The sequence below is a fragment of the Barbus barbus genome, assembly GCF_936440315.1.
Source record: "Barbus barbus genome assembly, chromosome: 20".
Taxonomy (NCBI): Eukaryota; Metazoa; Chordata; class Actinopteri; order Cypriniformes; family Cyprinidae; genus Barbus; species Barbus barbus.
Genome location: NC_136748.1, coordinates 15,680,323 through 15,692,918, shown reverse-complemented (window position 1 = coordinate 15,692,918; position 12,596 = coordinate 15,680,323). Strand labels below are relative to the sequence as shown.

Here is a 12,596-nt window from a genome sequence, read left to right as displayed (position 1 = left end):
TCATTGTCAATTAACTTAAAGTCAGTGAAGGTGCGATAGGCGGAAACGCGCTGATAGAAGTGCTCTCTATCGCGCACGCTCCACTTCTTCAGTTCTCATACAGCGCGCGATCAGTTCTCAGTGCTCAAATACACACACAGCAGTCCAAATGTCTCTCATGTAGAGTATCTCACGGAAATACAATACGTTATGGTTTACGTGAGCTTAAACAGGTGGGTGAAAACTGAATGTATGTCAGTAGGCTATTACATACATACATTCCGTCTTAAATGGACAGCATTCCTAATTATGTCATAAATGTTAACCAACAAAAGATGTTAAATAAATGTATATTTGTTAAGTAAACCTACTGTATCTCAAAAATGAGTTTAATTTATATTTCTACCAAAAAATGAAAATTTATTCCAGTTTTTCCAAATTCAAACCTTGATTCAAATTTCTCATAACTAAGCTTAATTGTTTTGGTCTAAAGAGAGAAGTATTGATGACTATTTTTGTTAGAATGCTACATATAAAATAGCTACCAAAATAAATGTTGGTAACTGCAGTTTGACTAAAAGTAATGACTAAAAGTTGACAAAAATGCAATGACTTTTCGTCGACTAAAACTAGACAAACTATGAAAGACTCAAATGACTAAAACTAGACTAAAACTATGATAGATTCAAATGACTAAAATGTGACTAAGACTATTAAGCATTTTCGTCTCAAGATAAAGACTAAGACTAAATCAAAAATGCCTGCCAAAATTAACACTGGTCTCGTGCTCAGCGGGTGTCAGTCTCATCACTCAAGTCAGCTCTCCAAAATTAGTTTTACTGCCAAGCTGCAATTTTCATAATGTCCATGTGGCTTGCATTAAGCAAGAAAAAGCTCGGCAGAGGGACACTGCTGCTTTGAGAAGAGTGGATAGGGCTTTGCTGGACGGACTTGGGGATAAAAGCCATTTCACTCTTTTCCTCCATCTGCCTTTGCTGCTATGGCTTTTGGGCATGAGTAAACAGCGCAAAGCCCGGCCAACCAGTCATAAACATAATGATGATGATGAGCATATGGACAGGTCTGGACCATGTCCCTACAGATTGCGGCAGCTCAGAGATGCCAATACTACTTCATATAGTTTGGACCTGAACACCAACACACACACACACACACACACACACAGTGGTGTAGCACTGACTGAAGAGGTAGGCATACTGTGAATTTATTAAGAAACCACCAACCATACACAAATATTCTATAAAAGTTGACAGTCATATGATATGATGTATATAAAACATACTTCTGCAAAAAAGCTACCTGTAGATACTGTACAGCTGACAAGTTTCTTGCTAGCATGACATAGAACTACTATTAAAATAATGGCATGGTCAGGTTATCATGTTAAAAAAAAATAAACAAGTAAGTTGATTATACTTAAAAAAAAAAAAATGTATACTACTGTTAAATGTGAAATTTTGAAGATGAAAGACTGAAGTAGTATTTTCTTGTAAAATATACTCCATTAATCCTTGTTTTACTTTTTGTATTATTGATTTTTTTATAGTGTACTGATACTATACAATAAACAGTATAGAAAGCAAGAGGGAACTGCAGGGGCTGTATAAGTGAAACATTTTTTTTTTTAAATCTAATGTAATATTAAAATATACAAATGGTGCTTCATAATTAATCAATATAATCATCATGGTTTTCACAAAAATATTAAAACAAACAAAAAAAACTTTTCAATATTGATTATAATATGATTAATGTTTCTTGAGCACCAATCAGCATATTAATATTATTTCTGAAGGATCATGTGACACTGAAGACTGGAGTAATGATGCTGAAAATTCAGCTTTGCTATCACAGAAATACATTTAATTTTAAAATATATTTAAACAGAAAACAGCTATATTATATTGTAATAATAGTTTACAATATTATAGTTTTTACTGTAATTGCAAACTTTATTAGATTGGTAACTATACATTAGAAAGTGAAAGTTACCTATGTTAACCTACTTATTATAAAAATGAGCATCATGATGTTTAACTAACAGGTCAGCAACTGTTTAGGAGATTTAACACTGGTACTGTAAATAAGTGTATAAATGAACTAAAAACACAATTGTGGTAAAAATGTTGTTTCAGCTGCCATGGTTACGTATTATGACTTATTTTTAGGTGAGCATATAAAAATCCTTAGACAAACTGGTTTTATACAGTGCATGCTTGCTTTTGCCCTCATCTACACTACTGTACCAAAATACAATGGTGTTAATCTGTATGTTCTGCACACTGAGGAATGAACAATGTTCAAAGCATTTGATTTCTTCCCTAAAGTTTGTAGAGAGAGAAAAAGATGGAGAAAGACGGTGAGAAGGAGAGTCTAACGAGAGTAATACACCCCTTTGACAAAAGAGTTAATTCCTCACAGCCTTATTTCATCAAACAGTCGGCATGAAGCTTCCTTTGTTTCACCTCCCTCCTTCCTCAGGTATATCAAAAGTGTCACTAATCATTTTAAACTATGCACTTTTATGTTTCGTCTGTATCCTAAGCCTTCTACTCCGTCTGTTCTTTGATATAACAAGGACAGTTTGAGACAAGGCTTCAGTTCAGCTAAGACAAACCAAAAGATCTACTGAAAGAAGTGGAGGGAAACGTGTGGTATTTAAAATTTATACTTCTTGTGTCTTTGTGTTGAACTTGAACAATTTCGCAGAACTTTAACTTGGGTGTGCTGCTGTTTTTTAACAGGGCCATCGGAGAGCGATTGGTCTGTATTTAAAGGCTGGGCTTTAACATGGAGTGGCGTTTACAGGTCATCATCTAAGAACATGCAAGGCCATGTCCCATTCCCCCCGAATCAATCCTCAATCCATACTCACTCCTCTGGGAATGAGCGTTCTGTTCACCTCCGTGAGAGATGAGACAACGGCGGAGCTCTGGGGTTTCAAATGCTGATGTTTGTTCATGAAACGTGCCCCAGCAACTTCATTCTCTTTTCCCTACAGGAAAATTCTCTTCCTTTCAGGTACAGACAGAATGATAATTGTCACAGAACGTAAAGCAAAAGCAAGCAAAGCAAAGGTGGTTATCAGGTCGAAAGACATGTCTCGCTAGTCTCTTTGATCAGGAAAGGTGTGTGTGAGAAAGTGTGTTTGTGGATGCATGGGTCCTGGCTGGGGAATTTACAGTTATCTGGCCAAAGAAATATGAGTCTGGTCATATTATTTTTTACAGTCTAATGATTTCTCAGCTAAAATAAGTATTGGAGTGGCTTTAACTGGGATGGAAATATCTAAAAGAACATTTAAAATTAAGGTTTAGAAATTTTTTTATCCTTACTTTTAAAGTGAATTTTCATTCATTTTTATGACATTGAATTCAAATATATTTTATGTAAATTGTTGTCTCTCATTGGGTTATGTTCAGGAATGTTTATTGAACATATCAGTACACACATTAATTCTTGAAAAATGAATTGTAATAATGTAAAAAAAATACTTATTGCTTACTAAATTATAGCACTTTTATAAGAAAATTTTACAAAGACTAAAATAAATTTACTCGAAACAATTTGCTTTGTGCAACCTTTACTTTAAAACATACTGTTACATTTACTACCAATTTCAATTTAATCCTACTCCAATTTTTTTTCAGTGTAGGTCGAAGCATTTATATTGTCATGTTGCGCCTTATTTATTTTTTAACGTCCGAAAATTTCGGACTTAGTGTGCAATGACCTTAAGAAGTAGGAAAAACAAGAAAGGAAAATATCAAACAAAAGTATAAAGATGTATCATTTGCACTGAATATCCACCCCCATCTGAAGAAACACTGGTCCACTGACCCCTCTTTTCCAACCATTCCTTCCCACTGAACACAATGGGGGGTTGGGAAGGCAGAAATCAGTAAATTGTCTTTTTTTAATCTCCTCCATGGTAATTTACCCTTCGCTTAAACACATATAACCCAGTGCATGTCACATGCTTCCCAACAGCCATTCTCTGTATAAATCAGCTTAATAAGTTCCCACACCATTAAGTAAAAGGAAGGATGGACCAAGGCCTATTTAACCAATGAGTTGTTACCTTTCATTTGCCTGAGAAGGTCGTAAAAAAGAACATTCTGGAGCCATAAGAGTCATAATTAAAATCAACAACAATTTAACAGTGGGAAAGTGTGGCTCCTTAGTGTGGCAATAAACTTATAGTGGCTACTCTTGTGTGCATACGCTCTTATCTGCCATTGCCATAGACAGGAAATGGCATGTCTTTAGATCACCAGCAGCGGGCATTGTTCTCTGTCAGCCAGCAGATGTCCAATGTCTCCCTGCTGGCCCCGTACAAAGCAGCGTTATGGGGCCCGGAAGATTCAGCCTGATCAAACAGCTCGCTCTCTGCCCATGTGGAGGCATGTGATTAAACATTAGTGCAGAGAGCCTGTAGCTCTGCGTCAGATATGACGAGCCAGGGCTGAAGTTTACAGGCTGTCTGTTAATGAAGAACATGGCAATATTATGGAAATACAGCGTTTCTAAATTGTATATGCGAAAAAAATACACATTTTACTTATGAAGAAACGTTTTGGAAGGAAAAAAATCAATAGCAGCTGATTGCATCATTTTAGTTTGTGTACAAAATCCCAGTGAGTTACTGCATATTGATTTACAACTAACTGCGCTAATCATATTCTTGTCAGCTTTCTGGCAGATGTTGATGTTTCAGCCAGTGGAGCTTATGAGATTTCTGAGGATCATTTAGATTTGTTAACTTCCATACCTATTCCTATTTTATATTGCATTATCTAATAATTTTATTTTTTCACCCAAAAAAAGCCTACATTTCTAGAGACATGGTGCAATACTTGTCACACACTATAGATACGTTAAGCCATTCTTATTTGAATAAGAGGTTCACGTACGGCTTGATTTCATTTGTTTTCTCTTCCTAAGAATTTCTAGCTGTGTCTTTACAATCTATATTCTATAAAGCAAGCACCCCTTCCACCCCAAATAAATAAAATAATTCATTGTCAACAAATAAACAATATATTAAATAAAAACGGATAATTTAAAAAACAAATTAATAATTAATTAAAACATTAACAGGTAATGCATGAACTGATGAAATGTATACACCTTGAATAAAATGTCAAAATGTAAAAAGTCCATTTGTATAAAAGTGTTTGGTAAAAATAAAATAAAATAAAATACAATACAATAAAATTGTGTTTGGAACAAATGGTTATTGCAAATAATTCTCTGCGGGTAAGCAAACATCAAATCTATATAGCAAAAGAACAGTTATCGTGTGGCATGTGTCAGTTTACCTAGTCTATGTACAACAAATATATAAATAGTGTTCTATTACAAAAAGCTGTGTTTGGTACTGACCTCCGGGTGGGAGAGAGATGCTGGTGGGAGAGCTCTCCACACAGCCCTGACTGTTACAGGCCTTCACCAGCACAGTGTAATTAGAATACGGCAGCAGTCCTCCTATGGACACCCACTGGCCCTCTTTACCAGTGCTGAGCAGCTCTCTCGTCTCTGTGTCTGGCGTTTCGAAACTGCTGAAGTTCTGACCTGAAACACACAGAGATGCAATTTAACATCCATATAAAGGCCCATCAAAGGATCAGAGCCACGCTGACCTGCAGACATCTTCAGGAACTTGGATGATGATCACTTTGCCGATAAGCTCCTAAATACAGATCCAAGTTTCTTGGATCATCGACAACGAGGTGTCAGCATGATACATGGCCATTTGGTTCACAGATCAAACTTCCTATAAATGAGAGGAATGGTATTTTCTTAAAAAAATACCTTTTAAGCACAATGACCCTTTTTAGACTGAGAAGACGTAGGACACTCTGTTTTACTCTGCGTGTGTGTGTGTGTGTGTGTGTGTGTGTGTGAACAGCAGTGCCCTGCTGACACAGGGAAGCCCAGGCTTTGGCTGTCTGGGTCTTAATCCAGAAATGGGGATTGATTGCTCTGCCAGACCAGACATTGATTCAACACACAGGAAGCTGGATCCACAGAAAAAAATAGAGCGGCAAAAATAGAAATACAATTTTATAAATAATGGCAGAAAAAAAAATAGTGAGCATATTGTCAATCTGGTAAAAGCCTTATAAAGAGCGGTATTAAAAACAGGAAACAAAGAAAATCCATTAAAAATAACCAAGATGCTCACATACTTAGCTATAATAAGCATTATCAAAATAAAACAATGAAAGGATTCAGAAATTTCCCAAAGTGAAATGTGTTTGCATTACAAATTCACAACCCCCAAAAAACTTAGACACACTCAGACATCTGTAAACATTTCTTTTAAATTTTTTTACCTTTACTACTAAAGGGATAGTTTACAAAAAAAATGAAAATTTGTGGTACTCTCGTGAACGCGTGGCAGAGACTGACACAGAAGAGAAGAAATTGTTGAATAAAGTCATTATTTTTATTTTCTTCGTGCACAACAATTATTCTCGTAGCTTTATAATATTACGGTTGAAGCACTGATGTCAAATGAACTATTTTAACAATGTCCTTACTAGCTTTCTGGGCCTTGAACGTGGTAGTTGCGTTGGTGTCTATGCAGGGTCAGAAAGCTCTTGGATTTCATCAAAAATATCTTAATTTGTGTTCCGAAGATGAACGAAGGTCTTATGGGTTTGGAACGACTTGAAGGTGAGTAATAAATGACAGAATTTAAATTTTCAGCTAAACGATGACTTTAATATACAGATACAACTGTAAGTCAAATATTAGTTTATTCACCCAATCTAGTGGTGCAACGGATTACAAAACTCACGGTTCGGATCATATTATGGATTTTGAGTCACGGATTGGATAATTTTTCGGATCAGTAAAAAACAAACAAACAAAAAAATTAGCTTTTTATTTTATTACTGAAAGCTTACTTTAAGTACTTCTATTCCACACCAAAAACTACTAGCTGAACTGATAAAGTCAGTAATAAAATAAGATTACACAAATTACAAGCGTAGATGAATACAACATAAAGTTACTAATAAAGTCAGTAACACTAGTATTCAGGTGCAGAAATTTAATAGTTAATTGTAAAATAACACAGTGCTCTTCATTGCAGGCAGACGTAGAAAGTAACAAATTACATTTACTCGCGTTACTGTAATTGAGTAGCTTTTTTGTGTACTTCTACTTTTTAAAGTAATTTTTAAAATCTGTAATTTTACTTTTACTTAAGTATATTTTGTTTGAAGTATTGTACTTCGCTAAATTTTAAAACACATTAATTACTGAGTAAAAAAAAAAAAAAAAAAAAAAAAAAAAATCGCTCCCTGGTAACTACTGCAGTAAATAATGGGTAGGAGAACAAACTGGCGCTAAAATCACAAGAAAGACGCAGACGGACTAGACAGGCGTTAATGGTGCAGACCCAGCTGAACACCAAACCCTGTCGTATTCTGCTAAAGTTGAACTCGGAAATGAAGTGAACCCCTGGCCATGCTTATGCTCTCTATTATGCAGTGTAAAGTGTTTGCCTAGGGAGACCAAACTAGCAGCTTATAAAATCTCGACATCACCCCTTCGCAAGCATGTAGAGGTAAGGTAAATACTTTGTTGCATTGGTGGTTAAAATTAAGCTTTGGCGGTTTAGCAAAAGGTTTTGCAAATTAGCCAAAAAGACCATGATGCAGGGTGTGCGATATCGTCTGCGATAATATCGTAATTGTTGTTTTAACGATATGCGATTTGACATTATCTGTATTTAGCCAAAAACTAAACAAAACACTCCTACAGAGTGCCGTGAAGTCTAGTAGATTAGACTAGTGCGCTCTTTCACTGCGTGTTTCAGTCTGTTAAAACGCATTTAAAATGATCACAAAATTGAAGATATAAGGGCAGAAAATGTATATAGTTTCATATAGTAAATCAATATAACACAAAGAGTGCCGTTTTTCTCCAAAAATCAGCATGATTACATATAGATTTTTTTACAACAGTTCAATAAACAAGTTAATTAAGAGACTTGCGTTTTAGACACCATATTTCCTGTTTTTGCTCTATTTCGACAACAAAAATAATCCCAAACACAGCCACAGCACTGTTTTGCGTCTCTGAGCAACATGATTCGTTCCTGAATGAATCAACTGTTTAAATGATTCGGTTCAATCGCAATGACTCACTTATTAACAGTGACTTGGCGTTTCACATTTAAAGTACCTTATATATATATAGGACTCGTAATCCAAAGGTTGCGGGTTCGAGTCTTGGGCTGGCAGGGATTGTAGGTGGGGGGAGTGAATGTACAGAGCTCTCTCCACCCTCAATACCACGACTGAGGTGCCCGGGTGTGTGTTCAATGCTGTGTGTGTGCACTTTGGATGGGTAAATGCAGAGCACAAATTCCGAGTATGGGTCACCATACTTGGCCGTATGTCGCTTCACTTTCACTTTCATAATTTCAAATGAGTATTCAACATTTTATGTCTTATATATCAAAACATTATTTTTGCATTTGTAACTGCAGGTTAAATGCATTCATGTCCTGCATTAAACAGTGTGTAGATGCATCTAAATGCCACTTCAGATGAAGCTTCTGTGTTTCCTCCTCATTGCAAAGATTAATTTTGTTGATACTGATTTAATTTGCCTGGTAACAGCCCAAATGTCTTATTATTCTAAATAACTGATTCCTTTAATTAAAAACAACTAATTTGAGATTAGGCCTATCCCAGGGGTGTCAAACTCAGTTCCTGGAGAGGCACAGCCCTGCCGAGTTTAGTTCCAACCCTGCTCCAACACACATACCACGTAGTTTTCAAATAAGCCTAAATGATTAGATTAGCTGAAACATGTGTGTTTAATTAGGGTTATATCTATACTGTTGTAGGGCTGTGGCCCTACAGGAGCTGAGTTTGACACCCTTGGCCTATCCAATTGTTGCGTCCCTCCCACTGTTAAAAAGTAACTACGTAATTTTTACTCTGAGTAAATTTTAAATGAGCTACTTTTTACTTTTACTTAAGTAGATTTTTAGACTGGTATTTTTACTTGTACTTAAGTAAAATTTCATTAATGTAATGGTACTTTTACTTGAGTAAAATATTTTTGTACTCTTTCCACCTCTGACTGCAGGTATTTATAGGCCAAATGCACATACCTAATACTGACCAGGGCTTGAAAACGGAAAAAAAAGTCAATCAGTTCACTCCGAGCAGAACTGATATTTTAACGCTTCTGTTCCTGCGTTCCTCTGTATTATTACCATTCTGAAACCGGATCGAGTAGAAAGAATAACGGTTAATAGCAATTTTTTTTTAAGATATTTAAAAAATGTTTGCTGCAAATTGTTAAAAAAAAACGCTACTTGTATAAAATTGCATTTTGAGGAAAAAACAAAAAACAAAGGCTAAGCCGCGTCTCATTTTATTAGGCTATTATTCAGAAATGATGTAGGCTAAAATGCCATAAATCAAAATTGTTTACAAACATTATAAACACAGTTATTAGTTTCTCTCCACAACAAATCCTCTAAACTTAAGGATATAGCCTATAGGCTATAAAAACATCATTCCAAAAACAAATTAAAGGTGAAACTAATGCCTACCTCTCTCACTCGGCACAAATCCAAATGTTTGTAAAACATCATCCTTCACATCGGCAATAATGGCACAGTGAGGCGTGGTCACGCTGAACGCAACAGATTGGACAGCGGAGCACTGTAACTTTTTACACGTTCTTTTAACTGTATTTTGTTTTGATAATGAACTGACTGCAATGTCGCAAAAATATGTGTCTTTGTGCGCCTGAGGCGGCAGCGCGATATGGCCATACCAACGCTGGTTGGTTATACAGATGAAAGACATCATTTCAAAACTGTCAAGCTATTGCAAAACAAATAAAACTGTAAAATAAAACTGTAAAATTTTAGCAAAATAAAGAAAACTACTTTCTGCTGTCTCGTTTTCCTTTCTGAGAACGTTGGAATGCGTCACAATGAACCGTAGGCCTAACTCAGCATATTTATTTTTTCTTTCGTTTTGTTAATCTGTCAATGATTTACGTGAAATATATTTAGTGTATAGGCATATATATATACATACACACACACACACACACACACACACACACACACATACATATATATATATATATATATATATACACATTCCTTTTTATGTAAGCCTATAGTTTTATTGTGTTTTCTCCCTTCACAGAAGCGCCGCAGGTGCGTAAGATCTGTTGAATCCATCTTACACTGTCGTCGGATAAACTCTAACGCCGGTGTTCTGACAATTTGTGCTACTCTGTCAGATTTTGCTACCTCCCATTAAAACAGATGGTAGCAGAATTCATTGCCATTGTGACTAGAGTTCACAGCTGAGCACAGACGGGCATTTCACTCGCTGGAATTTCACCTAATTTCAAATATTAAATGGAACGATAAAATAACGTTATTAACCGGTTAATGGCCATTTAAAATTTTAGATTCTTTTCGGAACTTTTTTTTTTTTCTTTTTGTTCCTTGAACCGGTTCAGAGCCCTGATACTGACACACATCCGGTTTCTTTCTCAGCTGTTTCGACTTAAGACATAACCGACTGTGTTCACCAGAATAATACTTGCAAAAGTGGGTATTTAAACATAACTTTGTGTGAATGTTTCTGTTCAAAGAGAAGTGATAGAGGAATCAATCTGTGTGAATCGCACAGTTTGAATCACGCCTCTCTCTCTCTCTCTCTCTCTCTCTCTGCGTGTGTTCGCTTCTGGTGTGTGCAGCAGCGGTAAAAAAAACAGTGCATGTGTTCTCTTTTGCTTAAATGGTTTAAAATTGTTCGAATGTGTAAATTCGCAAGACAAAACACGTGCAAATGATGAACTTTCACTTTATGATGGTTAAACTTAACAGTTAACCCGCGAATCACATGCGTGCCGAACCGTGGGGCCTGGTCCGTACGGGTCACAGATCATCTACGATCCGTTGCACCCCAACCCAAACACATTGCTCTGTTTGATCATTTCAGTCATCCTGACAACAGCAACACCGGCTCAACCCATGGCGTGAGCTAAGAGATGGGGCTATCTGCTTGTTTTGCCTATGGCAGATGGGTGGTTGGGAGAACTGTTTGAAAACAGTCATAATTTTAGTTTTTTCTTTTTGTGAACGTTTCATTCTTGCCCTACATTTTTTTTCCTTTGATAATCCATTTCACTTGGATGTGTGACACAATACAGAAGAAAAGATCTGTTACATCTTCCATTACATCGCGACTCTAGCAACAGTACATGCTAAAGATAAGGCACCATAATTTTAACTTACAGCACATTACCATCACAGAAATTCAAACACATCTCTCAACACTTCCACTCATTGGCTGTAATGCTTTCAGTCAGACCCATGCATGTGTGCACATTAACCAAGAGGTCAAGTGCCAAGCCTCCAAGTCCCTAGCCACCACCACTTACTGTAATGCAATCGACCGCAGGATATATGGCCCAGCTTGCAAATTAAAAGGGAATTAATTCTCCCAAGTTCTCACCTCTCCTCTGGACCAGATAGACTTCTACCTTCACGGGAAGAGGAAGAAGGGAGACGTGTGTGCAAGCTGAGTCCATAACCTCCACCCTTTCCCCATCTAAAGGGCTTGAAATGCAGCATCATAAAGAAATCAATAGGCATGAAGTGCTCCAATGACTGGAAACTTACAAGTGTATATCTCTTCCATTGCTTAAGTCTTTAGCTGACGTTTTATATTCTTGTGCAAGTGGAAGAAGAAAAACACACTCAGAACTTGTAAAAATTACCTGTTTAAGAAAAAATAAACATGCTTAATGAATTTATCTGAGCTCCATGCCCTCAAAGAATCATTCACTGTCATCTACAACTAGCCCACACTTTTTTTTAGTCAAATCTTATAATTGCTTCCAATTTACCTATTCTGCTTTTGGCGGTTTTTGAAATGAACTGCTGCAACAGCATCCATCTCATTTTTAAGGGCAAGTGTTGTTCCCCTCTTTTTCAGCTGGGAATAAGAAATATGCAGCCAACACTCACTTTATTTCCACGAAGAGATAAATGGAAGGGTTTGGAGACTAAAAAATATATAACGGTTAAAAAGTCACTTTTTCCCTGAAGCTCTACATAAATCACAAGAGTAGTCAATATTTAATAATGCTAGCCTCGGTCCACAGTCCCTTGATCACCTCTGTCATGTGTAATAGCCCCCGCTCCGATTTTTTTGACATAAAAGCTTGGCTTTACTGCAATACTAACATGTAGAGGGGTCATTACTGATCGACATTTCCCTTAATCTGAGATAGCCAGCCACCCACCGATAAATTCTCCAGCAATCCACTAGGAGAAATCACTTAAACTTCTCTCCTGGCACAAAAGACAGAGAGCAAGAGAGAGTGAGATGCCTGTGGATCTGACCCTGCTAGCCTGGCGCGAAGAAACCCTCCCTTCTCGAATAACACACTCCACAATAATACAAAAATAAACAGTCCGGCACCCTCTGGAGCCAATGATATAATCAAAGAAGCCAAGAAAAAGCATAAAAATACTACTTCACACTCAACGTAAACTATCATCTCCATCAGAGGTAGCGTTCTGAAAA

The 12,596-nt window shown here is 36.6% G+C and overlaps 1 pseudogene across 1 annotated transcript in view; it reads right to left on the bottom strand.

The window, feature by feature from the left end:
• The window catches only part of LOC306886729 (usherin-like), a 249,435-nt pseudogene that overhangs the window by 112,546 nt on the left and 124,293 nt on the right, over positions 1-12,596 (bottom strand). The window contains exon 37 of the transcript in view: positions 5,386-5,574. The product of the transcript in view is annotated as an usherin-like (transcript). The remainder of the gene's footprint in view (positions 1-5,385; positions 5,575-12,596) is intronic.